Here is a 19810-nt window from a genome sequence, read left to right on the forward strand (position 1 = left end):
GCCCGAGTTGTCGAATTGCAATTCCGAGTTGGATGACGTTCCAAACATATTTTCCCAGTTGGAGCTCGTTTTTTCCAAGTTCCCAGTTGTCTTGAACTCACTGAAGTCTGAGATTTCCCAGTTCTGAGTTAGCAGTTATTTTGAGCATGGCAGAAGTCATGCTGGATTGACAGCATGGCCAATGTTGAATGTTTATCCTTTTAAGCATGGAAAAGAGACCCTTAAACCCAGAATTGGACCCCACACCCTCTCCACTGAATAGCAGGCTAGTGATTGATTTGCAATGCTTGCAGTTAGCCACTGATTCCTTCCAAACCACTCATTCTTGAATTTGCGATTTCCAACTTGTTGTGTAATGTCTATTTCCAATGGCCGATGAGCACCGATATGTTTTTCTATAATTTCTCTTCATTATTTATTTTCATATGACATGGATTGAAAATGATTTGCCAGTAGATCGTCGACTTGATTCATGATGATGACTGATAGCTTCCTAGCTAAGATTTTGAAAGTTTGATGTTGACACGATCAGTCCAATCAAAGCTACTGTAGATATAATGTGATTTGACATCATTTTATCTGTGGCCAATGACCTTGAGCCTTCTTGGATGGCACTTCTAATGTAACTCTATGGCAGCACCCAAGGGGCTTGAATTGTCGAGCTCTACCCTTAGATTTTGCAGTGATGTAGTGTCCCCATGATTGACAGAACACTGAGCCAACCACGGCGCAACAGGAGAACATTACTAACCCCTACAATCCGTATTTTCCGCTGGCTGCCCCACCACCACCACAGAAAGCACTGAGCTACGCTGAAACACCTGCATTTTGGAGCTGCCTTACTCAAGAAAGCAAAAAAGAGACCATGTTTGTATGCAGCTTTATTAACTAAGGATCGGACCCTTTTTTTTCATATTTCGCCTATGAATGACATACCCAAAACTAACTGCCTGTAGCTCAGGACCTGAAGCACGGATATGCATATTGTTGATACCATTTGAAAGGAAACACTTAGAAGTTTGTGGGAAGTGAACTTAATGGAGGAGAATATAACACATTAGATCTGGTAAAAGATAATACAAACAAAAAAACATGATTTTTCAAAAAAATAAATTATTCCATCATATTTGAAATGCAAGAGAAAGGCCACAATATAATATTGCAGGCGCAATTTAGAATTTGGCCACTAGATGGCAGCAGTGTGTGTAAAACGTTTCAGATTGATCCAGTGAAGCATTGGAATACTGGACTATTTTGTATCCAGTCTGCCCAAATATGCCAAATTGGTCAATTTATAAATTTTCAAGTACATACCTATAGAGAACATACAAGAATGATATGGTAATACAAAATGTAAGTTTACACACTCCCAGGAATGTCATGCATGATGGATCATTAGCTTATACACTAACTTTCACACATCTAGATGGCCGGGTGGGGTGGGTGTGGAGCCAGAGACAGTAGGGGTTCAAACTGTAGAACCCAGTTCCTACATATTAATATAAAAATTGATTTTATCAAACAAAACTGTGCTACATTTTATCTCTGGGACCCTTTGGATGACAAATCAGAGCAAGATTACTGAATGTAAGTACATTATTTACCTTCAGAGGTGAATGTATCAAACCAGTTGCCGTGATATGTTTTTTGTTGTTGTGCACTCTCCTCAAACAGTAGCATGGTATTTTTTCACTGTAATTGCTACTGTAAATTGGACAGTGCAGTTAGATTAACAAGAATTTAAGCTTTCTGCCCATTTAAGACATGTCTATGACCTGGAAAGTTTGCTGTTACTTACAACAGTCATGCTAATCACATTAGCGTACGTTAGCTCACCAATCCCGTAGAGGTTAACTCAATGTTTTTTTGTATTTTTTACATTGTTTGCAAAATGATATGTGACACGTATTAATGCCAAAATAACACGCAAAACAGGCAACAACAAAAAACCTGCCCTGAATGAGGGGTCACCACTGCAAATGAGAAACATGGGATTGATGCCGCATTCAAAAGAACTGGAAACCTGCAACTCGGAAATCTCTGACTTCCGACTTCAGTGTGTTCAAGACAACTGGGAACTCAGGAAAAACTAGCTTCGACCGGGAAAATCGTTTTTAAAGGTAATCCAACTCGGATTTCCAAATCAGAAACTGGGGCATCTTTCTAGAACTCAGACTTTCCGACCTTATTTTACCCTTATTTTACCAGGTAAGTTGACTGAGAACACATTTTCATTTACAGCAATGACCTGGGGAATAGTTACAGGGAAGAGGATGAATGAGCCAATTGAAAACTAATTTGACCTAGTTTTTTCCCAGAGTTCCCCTCAAAGCACCATATCTTCCCGTTGGCTGTGTGACGTCCTATGACAATGGGGAAAGGGAAAACCTAGTCAGTTGCAAAACTGAATACATTCAACCGAAATGTGTCTTCCGCATTTAACCCAACCCCTCTGAATCAGAGAGGTTACTGGCCCAACGCTCTTAACCGCTAGATTACCTGCCGGTGACAACTAAGTCTGTGATTGGGTAAGAAAGTTTAGGTCTGTATACATCGAAATAAGCTTAATGGTGCTTTCAAGACAACTGGAAAAGACACTGAAAAAATGAGGTCAAATCATTACGTCAGTGATCTTCAGGTCGGAAAGTTGGAGCTCTAGAAAGATGCCGGAGTTCCTGAATTGGTATTCCGAGTTGGATGACTTTTCAAAAGGTTTTTCCCAGTCGGAGCTCGTTTTTTTCCTGAGTTCCCAGTTGTCTTGAACGCACTGAAGTCGGAAGTTGGAGTTTTCCGAGTTCTACGTTTCCAGTTGTTTTGAATGCGGCATTACTACCATCCCATGATGTGTCCAGGGAAATCCAGATTAGCTGTAAATTTGCTGTAGCCTTACATAGGCTGTGATACCCGGAACTAGACAAGCGTTATATACTGTGTTATTTAGAGGAATGATTTGATTAATAGAAATATCAACTATGCACTTTTGACGCATAATCTACTTTACAGTTAATGTCCAAATTGTGCCAGTCCATGGGCATTCCTAGGATCATTGTCTGCGCTTTTCGTTAGACTGGACATTTCACGTCACAGATCTTGTTCTGTTGACAACGCACTGTGGTTTGATGTGAGCTGAAAGGCAGAGGAGAAGCAGGCTACTGCAAGAGCATTTAGACTAGGCTACTCCCAGTGGTGTAAAGTACTTAAGTAAAAAAACTTTAAAGTACTACTTAAGTAGTTTTTTGGGGGTATCTATACTTTACTTTGCTATTTATATTTTTAACTACTTTTACTTTTACTTCACTACATTCCTTCAGAAAATATTGTACTTTTTACTCCATACATTTTCCTTGACACCCAAAAGTACTCATTACATTTTGAATGCTTAGCAGGACAAGAGAATGGTCCAATTCACGCACCTATCAACAGAACAATCCTGGCCATCCCTACTGCCTTTGATCTGGCGGACTCACTAAGCACACATGCTTCATTTGTAAATTATGTCTGAATGTTGGAGTGTGCCTCTGGCTATCCGTAAATATAAAAACACAAGAAAATGGTGCCATCTGGTTTGCTTAATATAAGGAATTTGAAGTTATTTATATTTTTACTTTGACTTTTGATACTTAAGTATATTTTAAACCAAATACTTTTAGACTTTTACTCAAGTAGAATTTTACTGGGTGACTTTTACTTTTATTTGAGTTATTTTCTATTCAGGTATCTTTATTTTTACTCAAGTATGACAATTGGGTACTTTTTCCACCACTGGCTACTCCATTCAGTAATACTCACTATGATGAAAAGCTGAGAGTTGGCTACTGGTAAGGGACTTGGCATTTCTCCCTGTCCAGCTTGGTTTCTTGACAACTTATTTTTAAGCCTATGCTATTCCTTTTTTTGTATTTTAACTGTGGAGTAAATACTGCAGCAGAGACTTATGATTCTTTCAATACAACTGGGAACTCTGAAATACGAGGTCAAGTCATGACATCAGTGATCTTCAGGTTGAAAAGTCGGAGCTCTAGAAAGATGCCCGAGCTTCTGACTTGGAATTCCAAGTTGGATGACTGTTCAAAATTATTTTTCCCAGTCGGAGCTCGTTTTATCCCAAGTTCCCAGTTGTCTTGAACGTACTGAAGTCGGAGATTTCCGAGTTCCCGAGTTCCCAGTTGTTTTGAATGCCGCAATACTCATATGGGTAGGCCTACGAGCTGGACTAGTGATATGAACTGTTGAGAATTTGGCCTCACAATATCCAACACACCTTAAAGGCCCAGTGCAATCAAAAACTTGATTTCATATACACTAAAAGGGCATTATCATCATTTTCACAGTATTATTCCAAAGTCAGAGTGTGTAAATTGCCCTTTTAGTGAGCTGTTTAAAAAGACCGCCTGAAATTTCAGCCTGTTTTGGTGGGAGGGAGATTGGGCCTGCCTTGCGACATCACCAGGCGGTATAAGTTAATAGACCAATAACAAAGAGAGTTTCAAACCTCTCTGTCAATAACAGTTACACTGAACAAAAATATGAATGCAACATCCAACAATTTCAAAGATTTGACTGAGTTACAGTTCATATAAGGAAATCAGTCAATTGAAATAAATTAATTAGGCCCTAATCTATCATTTCACATGACTGGGAATACAGATATGCATCTGTTGGTCACAGATACCTTTTTTTAAAAGGTAGGGGCGTAGATCAGAAAACCATTCAGTATCTGGTGTGACTACAATTTGCCTCATGCAGCGCGACACATCTCCTTTGCATAGAGTTGATCAGGCTGTTGATTGTGGCCTGTGGAATGTTGTCCCACTCCTCTTCAATGGCTGTGCGAAGTTGCTGGATATTGGAGGGAACTGGAACACGCTGTTGTACACATCGATCCAGAGCATCCCAAACATGCTCAATGGGTGACATGTCTGGTGGGTATGCAAGCCATGGAAGAACTGAAACAATTTCAGCTTCCAGGAATTGTGTACAGATATTTGTGACGTGGGCCGTGCATTATCATGCTGAAACATGAGGTGATGGTGGCGGATGAATGGCAAGACAATGGGCCTCAGGATCTCTTCTCGGTATCTCTGTGCATTCAAATTGCCATTGATAAAATGCAATTGTGTTCATTGTCCGTAGCTTATGCCTGCCCATACCATAACCCCACCGCCACCATGGGGCACTCTGTTCACAACGTTGACATCAGCAAAACGCTTGCCCACACGACGCCATCCACGTGGTCTGCGGTTGTGAGGCAGGTTGGATGTACTGCCAAATTCACTAAAACAATGTTGGAGGTGGCTTATGGTAGAGAAATGAACATTACATTCTCTGGCAACAGCTCTGGTGGACATTCCTGCAGTCAGCATGCCAATTGCACGCTCCCTCAAAACTTGAGACATCTGTGGCATTGTGTTGTGTGACAAAACTGCCCATTTTGCAGTGGCCTTTTATTGTCCCCAGCACAAGGTGCACCGGTGTAATGATCATGCTGTTTAATCAGCTTCTCGATATGCCACACCTGTCAGGTGGATAGATTATCTTGGCAAAGTAGAAATGCTCACTAACAGGGATGTAAACAAATTTGTGCACAGAATTTGAGAGAAATAAGCTTTTTGTGCATATGGAACATTTCTGGGGTATATTATTTCAGCTCATGAAACATGGGACCAACACTTTACATGTTGTGTTTATATTTTTGTTCAGTGTACATAAATATCTGTTAATGTTCATTATCTGCTACCTGGACTTTAACAGAACTGCGGAAAAGCAGTGCCTGACAGCTAGCTAGCTACCAGTGTCGCCCCCGCCTCTTCTTGCTCTTCTGTGGTTGGCATTGAACGTTATGGTGCATTACCGTACTGGACTGCCCCCGCCTCCCGCCTGTGTACTGGAGTCCTAGCTTAAAAAATGGACCAATAGAAGTATAAAGAGGGGTTCCTGCAGATGCAGGAATGACCACATGCAGGAAGGCCGGAATTGCGGGCTGCAATTACACCCCTCTCGTGCAGGGCAGAGTTGTTGACAAATATCCAACACATGGGTCTAGCATCCAGATCCGAGCTGTAAATACAATCAAGAAGGTCAAATGGCAGAGTTGTTAGTTTGACACTGTTGATCAGTAGGGCTGTGGCGGTCATTACTTTTTTTCAGACTGTAACTGTCATGCAAATGACTGCTGGACTCACGTAATGTAACGTTAATTAACATAAACACGTTTAGCATCTCCTCACATACAAGCCACTGATGCGTGCCTTTGGAACATATACGTTTTACAAAAGTCTAATAAATCCATTTAATATACACCATCACAATAAATCCATTATTTATTTTAGGCAGGTCTAAAGAAACATTATGATATGAAGAAAATGTATTTCAGAAGAACAGAATAGCATATTCTGAGTCCGCCTACTGTATGTTATCTGGCTATGCGCCATGCCAATGGAAGCCTAGGCTTTAGGCTAGTTCATTTAGCAGACAAGTTATGCTGATACATTTCTGTGCCATTATTTTATATTAGATGATTTTATGGTAAAAATAATATAATTTAACTTAATAATAAAATAGAAAGGATATTTTTCCCATTCCTGAGCGAGTGCGCATATGAGCTATGTTGAGTGTAAAAGTGATCATTTGAAACAGGTCTAGATTTATAATTATTTGGCAACTTTAGTTGTGAATGATACAAACCTTAGAATGTCTTAGAAATCAAAACAAATATGGGCTTTATATTCTTTCCCGGAACTTCGTTGTGGGAGCAGTTACGTGGAGGATTGAGGAGGAGGTTATGGCGGCCCTTCGGACGCAGCCCGGTCCCGGTAACGGTCCACCCGGTCGGTTGTTTGTGCCAGAGTCGGTCCGTTCTGCTGTCCTCCAATGGTCCCACGCCAGCAAGATGGCTTGTCACCCTGGTGTGGCTCGGACGATGGCGATTTTGGTGGCCTGCCATGGGAGAAGATACCCGGAGGTTTGTTGCTGCCTGTCCAGTTTGTGCGCAGAATAAGAGTGCCAATCGGCCCAGCTCTGGACTTCTTCACCCCCTACCTATTCCCTGGCGACCATGGTCGTATCTGGCCCTGGACTTTGTCACTGGGTTGCCCTCTTCTGAGAGGAACACGGTCATTCTGACTATTGTGGACAGATTCAGCAAGTTCGCCCACTTTATGCCCATCTCCAAGCTTCCCTCTGCCTCTGAGACGTCTGAGATCCTGGTTAGGGAGGTTTTCAGGGTCCACGGGTTGCCCAGTGACATAGTTTCCGACCGTGGTCCTCAGTTTACCTCTGCTGTCTGGAAATCCTTCTGTTTGGCCATTGGAGCTACAGTCAGTCTCACATCTGGATTTCAACCCCAATCTAATGGTCAGATGGAGAGAGCCAACCAGAAGATGGAATCCACGCTGCGCTGCCTTGTCTCCTCCAACCCCACCTCTTGGGTCTCTCAGTTGCCATGGGTCGAGTATGCCCACAATACTCTCCCTACATCTGCCACTGGGATGTCTCCCTTCCAGTGCCTGTATGGCTACCAACCTCCCTTGTTTCCTTCTCAGGAGAAGGATCTCTCGGTTCCCTCTGTCCAGGCCCACATTCGTTGTTGCCACCGGACCTGGCATCGCGCCAGAAAGGCCCTCCTTAGAGTTTCTGACCGGTATCAGCTCCAGGTGAATCGTCGCCGTATTCCAGCCCCCGCTTATGCCGTCGGAGATAAGGTCTGGTTGGCTACACGGGATCTTCCTCTGCGGACTGAGTCGAAGAAACTGTCACTGAAGTTCATTGGTCCGTTTGTGGTGGAGAGAGTGATTCATCCTGTTGTGGTTCGACTAAAGTTGCCTAGAACGATCAGAGTCCATCCCACCTTTCATGTCTCCTGCCTCAAGCCTGTTCTCCTCAGTCCTCTGTTGCCCCCTCCGCCTCCTCCGCCTCCTCCTCCTCCTCCTCGGATGATCGGAGATGGTCCTGTCTACACGGTGCGCCGCATCATGAATTCCAGACGGCGGGGTCAGGGTTTCCAGTATCTCGTGGACTGGGAGGGGTATGGTCCTGAGGAGAGGAGTTGGATTCCTCGGCATCAGATCCTTGATGCTGACCTCCTTCATGACTTCTACCGCCTCCATCCTGGCGCTCCGGGTAGTCCGCCCGGTGGCGTTCGTCGGAGGGGGGGTACTGTCATGAATCCCGCTCCTGAGTCTGTTTCTGCCTGTGTTGCCTGTTTTCTGTTCTGGAGTCTGTTTCCTGAGGTTCCTGAACGCACCCTGTCTGGTTGCCAGGCGACGAAGCTAGGCGGGAGATCTCTCTATTACCCACACCTGCATCTCATCAGCTATCTGCACACCTGGTCCTGATCATCACCTCTCCACTTCATAAGCTCTGACCTGACATCCATTCCCTGCCGGATCGTTAGCCATGAACAGTATGTTGTGTCAGCGTATCAGCCTCAAGTTTACTAGAGTTAGTTTTGTTGTTCTGTACTTTTTGCTTGCCGTGTACTCACCTCCGTTTACTCTGTCTCTACAGTCATTCTCCCGGAACATTCACCCCACCCCTGCCTGGTCGTCAGTGGCTTCTGTGACACCATTGGATCTGCCTATTCACTCCCACCAACTCACCTCTGCTGCCCGCTCCGTCTCCTGGATTATTCTGCTCCCACATTTGAGTATAAAATAAATAAATACTCACCTTCGTTCTACTCACCTTGTCCTGGTCTGCTTCTGGGTTCTGCTTTAGAGAATCGTGACAATCTTGTGGCCTTTCTCTTGCATTTCAAAGCTGATGGAACAAAAACCAGATCTAATGTGTTATATTCTCCTACATGAATTTAACATTTCCACAAACTTCAAAGTGTTTCCTTTCAAATGGTATCAAGAATATGCATATCCTTGCTTCAGGTCCTGAGCTACAGGCAGTTAGATTTGGGTATGTCATTTTAGGCGAAGATTGAAAAAAGGGTCCGATCCTTAAGAAGTTAAGTGCCTTCACCTGCTGTCCTTTCAAATTGAAATCCAAATGTTTCAGTTGGGCAGTTAGGTTCCTGCAAGAACCCCCACCAACTAAGGAGGTTCCTCGATTAACCCCTCCTCCTATGGGGTTATTGGAAGAACCTTTTGGGGACCAATTTCAGTGCCAAGAACCCTAAGGTTCTTCTAAGAACTTAGAAGAACCCTTGTTGAACCCCACATTTGTAGTGTAGAAAGCTGGGATCATTCTCTTTTTAGTTGCAACCATCATATTCTGTAGCTAATGGTAATGTGTCAGCTTATTAATTAGGAAAATAACAAAAATGCCCTACTACTAGCCCATTCAAAATCAGCATCTAACTTTACTCTGTAAGCCGCCCTGCACAATCAATGAACCAACAGCAATGCCTAGGCCTATACGTTCTCTCCCAGACTCATGTACAGTATATCAAGTTTGGAGCATAGCATAAGGTAACCTAACCGTCCAGTATGCATAATAATACAGTCCACACTCAAAGGTGATTACTAGAGTTTGTTTAATTTTGGCGTAGCCTATAGGCTAGACCAATTATGTACCAAAGACATTTTAAATATTTATATATATAAATATTTATATATTTTTTCTGCCTTGATTAATATACGGTCGCCTATTAGGCTATGTATTGTATAATGGCACAATCATTATTTTATTTCCGGCTTTTTTTCGGGCTTGAACTGCAGAAGTTCTAATATGCGTATGGCTGTTCTACATGCAACATCTTAAATACTTTGAATTAATCACCTTAGAAAGCGCTGTCCATTTAGTTGTGTTTGGCTTTGAAACAAGATCCACAACGACCATGTTTTCAAATCAGTTTCAACCTGTTGTTTTCTCCAAATTGATCGATCACAGTGAGGTCAAACAATGTAGCCTAATGGTGAGTTTTAAAAGCATGATACTGTTTTGATGATGTGTTTCATGAGATTTTCGATTGCATTTGTGTAAGGGTATTATCTGAGTACATCAGTACAAATCATACAAGGGAACTGGGGGCGGAAGGTAGCCTAGCGGTTAAGAGTAGTGGGTCAGTAACCAAAAGATTGCTGGTTTGAATCCCCTAGCCGACTAATTAAATAATCCTATGAGCAAGGCACTTAATCCTAGTTGATGTGAATAAGAGTGTCTACTAAAACATACGCAGGGTTTTGAGGTTCTCACAGTATTTGAGTTTATTGACCCTTCGGTTTTTCATGAGCCCCTTTTGTTTTTAGAATGAATAGAAAGCTTAGAGTTGGTAAGAACAATGTATTCACAATACTGTGGGTCCCTTTTACACAAAATAAGTCCCTTTTCAAAATTCTAAATGACAACCAAATGTATACAATAACTACCTCACATCCAAATATGAATGAACCTTGACTCTGTTGCCTACTTTAAGTAACACATAAAATAGACACCAAGACAATAATATTCAAGCAAAATCCTGTACACACTGAGTGTATTAGGCTACTTAATTTATGGAAGCGGTTCTGTAAACCTTTAAAAAAAGTACAATAATTTATAATTTAAAAAAAGGTAACTTTGCTTTAGCAACAAGCAGGCTTCACTGTCTGTATTTCTTTTACAGACTAAATGTATAAAATATAACTTTGTATGAAAGTAAAAATCCCCTCTTAAAGACCTTAATCCACATAAACAAACATTTATAAGTAATCACAAAACACTCCTACTTTGTTGTTAGACAGTCCAGACTTATCATAGCAAAAAGCTTGTGAACACCAAAACATAAACTGTCACCGCAAGCCATCTTTATCACTTTATGGCTATTAATAATATATGTCTTTTAATCAGAATATTCTTCCATTTGTAGTGACTAATATCCCTTAGAATCTTTAACTAGTAGCGTTCCTAGGATGTGCTTCTGTCACGATCGTTGTAAGAGGCAGACAAAGGCGCAGCGTGATAGGCGTACATCTTTTAATGAGTACTTAACACCAACAACAAAACGATACGTGAAGTCTAAAGGTTCACCAACACAAACCTATACAGAACAAGATCCCACAATCAACTGTGCAAAACAGGCTGCCTAAGTAGAGAGCTACAGCTGCCTCTGATTGGGAACCACCCTGGCCAACATAGATCTAAACGATATAGAATAAACACATAGAACAACTAAACATAGGAACTAACACCCTGGCTCAACATTAAAGAGTCCCCAGAGCCAGGGCGTGACAGTACCCCCCCCAAAGGCGCGGACTGCGACCGCGCCAACCAAACACCACAGGAGAGGGGCCGGGTGGGCATTCCGCCTCGAGGCGGATCCGGCTCCGGGCGTGACCACCACTCTCTCTCTCGCCCTCGTGGTCTGGCCCTGCTGACCGGAGCTGGACTGAACACCGGTGGAGCGGATTGCTCTGGCTCCGGCGTGGAGCAGCTGACCGGTGCCGGACCAGGCACAGGTGGAACAGGCACGGGCTGTGCCGGACTGACGACGCGCACCACTGGCTTGGTGCGGGGAGCAGGCACGGGCCGGACCGGGCTGACGACGCGCACCACTGGCTTGGTGCGGGGAGCAGGAACGGGCCGGGCCGGGCTGGCGACGCGCACCACAGGCTTGGTGCGGGGAGCAGGAACAGGCCGGACCGGGCTGGCGACGCACACCACTGGCTTGGTGCGGGGAGCAGGAACGGGCCGGACTGGGCTGACGACACGCACCACTGGCTTGGTGTGGGGAGCAGGAACAGGCCGGACTGGACTGTGGAGACGGACTGGAGGTCTGGAGCGAAGAGCTGACACAACCCGTCCTGGCTGAATGCCTATTTCTACACACTCTGTGTGAGGCATCAGCACAGGACGTACAGGGCTGTGCACTCGTACTGGCACTACAGCACGTGGCACTGGCGCAGGATATCCGGGACCGAGGAGGGGTACTGGAGGCCACGAGCGTTGAGCCGGCACACTCCGTCCTGGCTGCATGCCCACCTTAGCACGACACGTGCGTGGTGCTAGCACAGGATGTACAGGACTGTGCCGGACCACTCGCGGCACAGTACGCAGCTCCGCATAACTCGGAACCTGCCCAGTCTCACGCTGCCTAGCCTGAGTACGGGAAGTTGGCTCTGCTCTACCTCTAGGCTCCGCCAACCTCCCTTCCAGCCCCCCAAACCTGGTGGCCTCCTCTCCTAAATCGCCGATGCGCCCTGTAGCTGCCTCCAGCAGCCCCGTCGTCCATGCCGTGTGCCCCTCCAAAAAAATGTATTGGGGTCGCCTCTCGCGTGTCCGTCGTCGGCACGGTTGGTGCCGTTTCTCCTCTCTTGCCAGGGCCTGTACCTTTGCCCAGGACCCTCTGCCCGCAAATATGTCCTCCCAAGACCACCATTCGCCCACCTGGGACATCGCCAACTCCTCCTGCTTGGCACGCTGCTTGGTCCTTTTATGGTGGGATCTTCTGTCACGATCGTTGTAAGAGGCAGACCAAGGCGCAGCGTGATAGGCGTACATCTTTTAATGAGTACTTTACACCAACAACAAAACAACAAAACGATACGTGAAGTCTAAAGGTTCACCAACACAAACCTATACAGAACAAGATCCCACAATCAACTGTGCAAAACAGGCTGCCTAAGTATGGTTCCCAATCAGAGACAACGAGCTACAGCTGCCTCTGATTGGGAACCACCCTGGCCAACATAGATCTAAACGATCTAGAATAAACACATAGAACAACTAAACATAGGAACTAACACCCTGGCTCAACATTAAAGAGTCCCCAGAGCCAGGGCGTGACAGCTTCTAGCATTTAGCCACTGTCTTAGCGTTCGGTACTACCTTCATTGTTACTAGTATTTTCTTCTTAGATGACGAAATTCTCTCCAATAGTGTTAACTATAATGTAACATGCCGCATTCACGTGCTAGTTAGAAATAGGAAACGCTGAAATTTCAGACTTGCTAACTGGTTGTAGTTATACACGTGCCACGTTCAACCAGTTAGCAAGTTGGAAATTTCAGAGTTTCTTAGCTCCAACTAGCACGTGAACGCGGCATCTCTCTTTCTCTCGCCTGACTAAACAGTCACGTGGAATTTGACTGCGGTCCTATGTAGAATACGATTTACTATGGAGTTTAGATAATTAACTTCCCTGTTACTTGGCCGTGAGTTCCGCTTGGCTAGCTCCGGCCTCCTCTCGCTGTCCTATCCCCGGACTCGCGTGGTGATTGTACCCAGGAAACAGCAGACCAATTTGGAATTTGACTGCGGTCATGACTCATGACTGCCGGTGTGGCAGTAATTTGGTCACCGCAACAGCCCTATAGATGGGTTGGCTGACAAAGTCATGAAAACAATGTGCATGCTTCCATGGGGCAGAAGTTAGCCTGTTGTTGTGATTCTGGATGGCCAGATTGCTAGCAAGAATGACAAGAAACTGCCATGTGGGGAATCGTAAGTGGCTTGTTTTAGCTTGTTTCATCTTGTTATTGTCTTGTTTTGTATATGTCTTGTTTTGAGGTTCTTTTCTGAAAGGACCCAGAGTCTGCAACACCACTAAGCAAGGGGCACCACCAAGCAAGCAGCACCATAAAGAACAAGGAGCTCTCCAAACAGGTCAGGGAAAAAAGTTGTGGAGAAGTACAGATCAGGGTTGGGTTATAAAAAAATATCAGACAGAGCACCATTAAATCCATTATTAAAAAATGGAAAGAAAATCGCACATTTTACATTTTAGCAGATGCTCTTATCCAGAGCGACTTACAGTTAGTGAGTGCATACATTTTCATACTGCCCCCCCGTGGGAATCGAACCCACAAACCTGGCATTGCAAACGCCATGCTCTAGCAACTGAGCTACACGGGACGAACCTGCCAAGAGAGGGCCGCCCACCAAAACTCACGGACCAGGAAAGGAGGGCATTAATCAGAGAGGCAACAAAGAGACCAAAGATAACCCTGAAGGAGATGCAAAGCTCCACAGCAGAGATTGGAGTATCTGTCCATAGGACCACTTTAAGCCGTACACTCCACAGAGCTGGCCTTTACGGAAGAGTGGCCAGAAAAAAAGCCATTGCTTCAAGAAAAAAATAAGCAAAAACGTTTGGTGTTAGCCAAAAGGCATGTGGGAGACTCCCCAAACATATGGAAGAAGGTACTCTGTTCAGATGAGACTAAAACTGAGCTTTTTGGCCATCAAGGAAAACGCCATGTCTGGCTCAAACCCAACACATCTCATCACCCTGAGAACACCATCCCCACAATGAAGCATGGTGGTGGCAGCATCATGCTGTGGGGATGTTTTTCATCGGCAGGGACTGGGAAACTGGTCCGAATTTAAGGAATGATGGATGGCGCTAAATACAGGGAAATTCTCGAGGGAAATTTGAGACTGGGACGGAGGTTCACCTTCCAGCAGGACAATGACCCTAAGAATACTGCTAAAGCAACACTTGAGTGGTTTAAGGGAAAACATTTAAATGTCTTGGAATGGCCTAGTCAAAGCCTAGACCTCAATCCAATTGAGAATCTGTGGTATGACTTAAAGATTGCTGTACACCAGCGGAACCCATCCAACTTGAAGGAGCTGGAGCAGCTGTAATTGCTGCAAAAGGTGGATCTACAAAGTATTGACTTTGGGGGGGTGAATAGTTATTTCTTGTTTTTTCACAAAACATAGTTTGTTGCATCTTCAAAGTGGTAGGCATGTTGTGTAAATCAAATGATACAAACACCCAAAAAATCCATTTTAATTCCAGGTTGTAAGGCAACAAAATATGAAAAATGCCAAGGGGGGTGAATACTTTCGTAAGCCACCGTAGCTTACATGTTGTCAACAATCTAAGCCAACGTCATCTGTTTTGCCCCATGATTGCGCGTGCGTCGTTTTTGTTGCTAAACAACCAACCTGTCTATTGATCAGTACACATTTGGTTAAACATTTCAAGAAGACAGGATAAGGAGCGTACTGGAATATATTCTGGGTGTTTCGAAACTGGTGAGTTTTGCTGATGCTAGCAAGCATGCATTTGCACACAGAGGCGCTGTATACATGTGCATTGGGGGTTTAACATAGCTAGCTACAGTGCCTTGCAAAAGTACTCAGACCAGTTGGATTTTATTGTGTTACAAAGTGCGATTCAAATGGATTTAATTGTTTTTTTATAAATCAATTTTGTATAACTAAAATATAGTTGTTGCATAAGTTTTCTACCCCTTTTCAAGCCTAAATTAATTCAGGAGTCGAATTTGGCTTAACAAATCACATAATAAGTCACAGGGATTCACTTTGTGTCAAATAATAGGGGTTGACATGCTTTTTGAAGAGTAACCCTTCCTCTTTCCCCCATACATACAACATCTGTAAGGTCCCGCAGTCAAGTATTGAATTTCAAGCACAGATTCAACTACAAAGATGAAGGAGCTTTTTGAAAGCCTCATAAATAAAGGGAGTGATTGGTAGATGGGTAACAATAACAAATCAGACATTGAGTATCTTTTTAAGCACGGTCAAGGGATGCTGTGGATTATGTATTAAACCACCCAGACACATCAAAGATACAGTCATCCTACTGAACTGAGCTGCAGGAAAGGAATGAAATTACTCAGGGATGTTACCATGAAGCCATTGGTGATTTTAAAACAGATACGAAGTTCAATGGTTGTGATGGGAGAAAACTGAGGATGGATCAACAACATTGTAGTGACTCCACAATAATGACCTAAATGACAGAGTGAAAAGAAGAATATAAATATACAGAATACAAATATTCCAAAGCATGCACCTTGTATGCAACAAGGCACTAAAGTAATACTGCAAAAGAACACAGCAAAGGAATACACTTTCTAGCCTAAATGTAAAGCCTTATGTTTGGGGCAAATCGAACACAACACATCACTGAGTAACTGCCTCCCTATTTTCAAGCATGGTGGTGGCTGCGTCATTGTATGGGTATGCTTGTCATCGGCAAATAATGGGTAGTTTTTCAGGATTTCAGAAAATGGGACGGACTAAGCACAGGCAATACCCTAGAGGAAAACCTGCTTCAATCTGCTTTACACTAGAAACCTACAACACAAGTTTAAGAGGTGGGGAGTGTGTTGTGTATCTCCAATCAAGTTGATTTGAATACCTTCCTAATATTGAGGTGCACCCCCTTTTGCCCTCAAATCAGCCTCAATTTGTTGGGGCATGGACTCTACAAAGTGTCAAGTGTTCCACCAGGATGCTGGCCCATGTTGATTCAAATGCTTCCCACAGTTGTGTCAAGTTGGCTGGATGTTCTTTGGGTGGTTGACCATTCTTGATACACACGGGAAACTGTTAAGCGTGAAAAACCCAGCAGCGTTGCAGTTCTTGACACACTCAAACTGGTGCGCCTGGCACCTACTACCATACCCCGTTCAAAGGCACTTAAATCTTTTGTCTTCATTCACCCTCTGAATGGCACACATACACAATCCATATCTCAATTGTCTCAAGGCTTATTTAACCTGTGTCCTCCCCTTCATCTACACTGATTGAAGTGGATTTAACAGGTGACATCAATAAGGGATCATAGCTTTCACCTGGATTCACCTGGTCAGTCTGTACACACTCAGTGTACATGGAGTACACAGTTAAATGAAATGCTTACTTGCAGGTTCACCTCTCGACAATGCAACAACAATAGAAAAAGTAGTAACTAAGTGAATAAAAAGAGTAATAAAAACAAAAGCTCAATGACATAATTTCACAAATTCAGTAATGGCATTTTTTTTATATATACGGTAGTTACATAGCCTATATGGAAATAACAGACATAAGCCAATCATGTTTACCTGTAGAATGGAATAGGTTATAAGACCTCTATGATTCATTTCATTTTGTCAGTTCTACCACCTCAACATTGCCCAATTTAAACATGGAGCCAGTTGCTAACGAAGTGGCTAGCCAGTCAAGCTAGCTAAAGCAGAAACGAAACCCATCAAATACAGTCGCTGAAAATAAACACTTTTCCTAATACTTTTCCTTATATCCACATCCTTAGCTTGCCCATTCACTAAATATACTGTTAAATAACTCGGACTGAAAACCAATATCTTATGGATGCTGAGCACTAATGCTAGCTTATTAGCATTAGCTAACCCTTAGTCTCCCTCAGCATATCTAGCTAGTTAGCTACCACCAACCCTGCACAAACCTGTGGCTAACTCTGCTGCTGCACTTTTACTTTCTGGCTGCTCTCCACCTCATTCACTACTGCCTGCTCGTGCTCAACCTGCTCGCTTGGACTTTTCTTTTGTCAAACTTTCTTTATTGGGAAAAATGTAATGTAATGGAAACTAATATCAGCTAACAGCTCTCTCATGTCTCGTCATTGAGCATCCCAAATGGGGCTGTTTCTATGGATACTCACACATGCAGAGAAGCACATGGGCCAGCGCAGGGAGCGAGGGACAGACAGAGATTGATCAGACAGAGATGGATCAGCTATGGATACTAATGGAGGAGGTTACTGTATTTCTCATTTCGGGTTCAGCAATCGGGCCCGGGGAGGGTAGGGCCTGAACGTCGCCGGCATTGCTTTTCTGGTTGTCTGAATGCAAGTTTCACCATCTAATTATTTCAGATCTAGGCTACAGGAGTGCAAGTTTCACCATGGCACGGACAGTGGTGATAGGTTGGCACATGAGAACTAGATGGTCATTTTCCATGAAGAATATTTTTTTACTTGCTCTTTAAAAGTAATTTTGTCAGAGTTGAAGAAGTTGAAAATGTTTTACTTAAGTGAAAAGCAGTTAAATATAGTCAAAGTAAAAACATATTAAATATCTGGTCTGATTACTATGATAGACTACTATACTGTCGATGTGCCCTTGAGCAAGGCACTTAACCCTAATTGCTCATGTAAGTCGCTCTGGATAAGAGCATCTGCTAAAATGACTAAAAAATAAAAAATAAAATTACTTTGGAGTGTGGGGCAGTTAGATCACATATAGTGCCTTGCAAAAGTATTCATCCCCCTTGGCGTTTTTCCTATTTCGTTGCATTACAACCTGTAATTTAAATTGATTTTTATTTGGATTTCATGTAATGGACATACACAAGACAGTCCAAATTGGTGAAGTAAAATGAAAAAAATAACTTGTTTCAAAGAATTCAAAAAAATAAATAAAGGAAAAGTGGTGCATGCGTATGTATTCACCCCCTTTGCTATGAAGGCCCTAAATAAGATCTGGTGCAACCAATTACCTTCAGACGTCACATAATTAGTTAAATAAAGTCCACCTGTGTGCAATCTAAGTGTCACATGATCTCAGTATACAGTGCTATGAAAAAGTTTTTGCCCCCTTTCTAATTTTCTCTACTTTTGCATATTTGTGATACTGAATTATCAGATCTTCAACCAAAACCTAATATTACATAAAGGGAACATAAGTGAACAAATAACACAACAATTACATATTTATTTCATTTATTTCATAAACAAAGTTATGCAACACCCAATTCCCCTGTGTGAAAAAGTAATTGCCCCCTTACACTCAATAACTGGTTGTGCCACCTTTAGCTGCAATGACTCCAACCAAATGCTTCCTGTAGTTGTTGATCAGTCTCTCACGTCGCTGTGGAGGAATTTTGGCCCACTCTTCCATGCAGAACTGCTTTAACTCAGTGACGTGTGGGTTTTCAAGCATGAACTGCTTGTTTCAAGTCCTGCCACAACATCTCAATTGGGATTAGGGATGATGTTCTTACTGTGGAATGCAGTGTTTGGTTTTCACCAGGCATAATGGGACCCATCTCGTCCAAAAGGTTGAGTCAAGTTTGCCAAAAAGCACCTGGATGATCATCAAGACTCTTGGAAGAACGTTCTATGGACAGATGATTCAAAAGTATAACTTTTTGGACAACATGGTTCCAGTAATGCCTGGCGAAAACCAAACACAGTAAGAACATCATACCAAAGGTCAAGCATGGTGGTGGTGGTGTGATGGTTTGGGGATGCTTTGCTGCCTCAGGACCTGGACGACTTGCTTTAATAGAAGGAATCATGAATTCTGCTCTGTATCAGAGAATTCTACAGGAGAATGTCAGACCATCCGTCTGTGAGCTGAAGCTGAAGCGCAGCTGGGTCATGCAGCAAGACAATGATCCAAAACACACAACCAAGTCTACATGAAAATTGCTAAAAAGCAACAAATTGGAAGTTTTGGAATGGCCTAGTCAAAGTCCAGACCTAATCCCAATTGAGATGTTGTGGCAGGACTTGAAACTAGCAAATCATGCTTGAAAACCAACACGTCACTGAGTTAAAGCAGTTCTGCATGGAAGAGTGGGCCAAAATTCCTCCACAGCGACGTGAGAGACTGATCAACAACTACAGGAAGCATTTGGTTGGAGTCATTGCAGCTAAAGGTGGCACAACCAGTTATTGAGTGTAAGGGGGCAATTACTTTTTCACACAGGGTAAATGGGTGTTGCATAACTTTGTTTATGAAATAAATATGTCATTGTTATGTTATTTGTTCACTTATGTTCCCTTTATCTAATATTATGTTTTGGTTGAAGATAACATTCAGTATCACAAATATGCAAAAGTAGAGAAAATTAGAAAGGGGGCAAATACTTTTTCATAGCACTGTATATACAACTGTTCTGAAAGGCCCCAGAGTCTGCAACACCACTAAGCAAGGGGCACCACCAAGAAAGCGGCACCATGAAGACCAAGGAGCTCTCCAAACAGGTCAGGGACAAAGTTGTGGAGAAGTACTGTACAGGTCAGGGTTGGGTTATAAAAAAATATCAGAAACTTTGAACATCCCACGGAGCACCATTAAATCCATTATAAAAAAATGGAAAGAATATGGAACCACAACAAACCTGCCAAGAGAGGGCCACCAACCAAAACTCACAG

Source organism: Coregonus clupeaformis, chromosome 9 (genome assembly GCF_020615455.1).
Source record: "Coregonus clupeaformis isolate EN_2021a chromosome 9, ASM2061545v1, whole genome shotgun sequence".
NCBI lineage: Eukaryota > Metazoa > Chordata > Actinopteri > Salmoniformes > Salmonidae > Coregonus > Coregonus clupeaformis.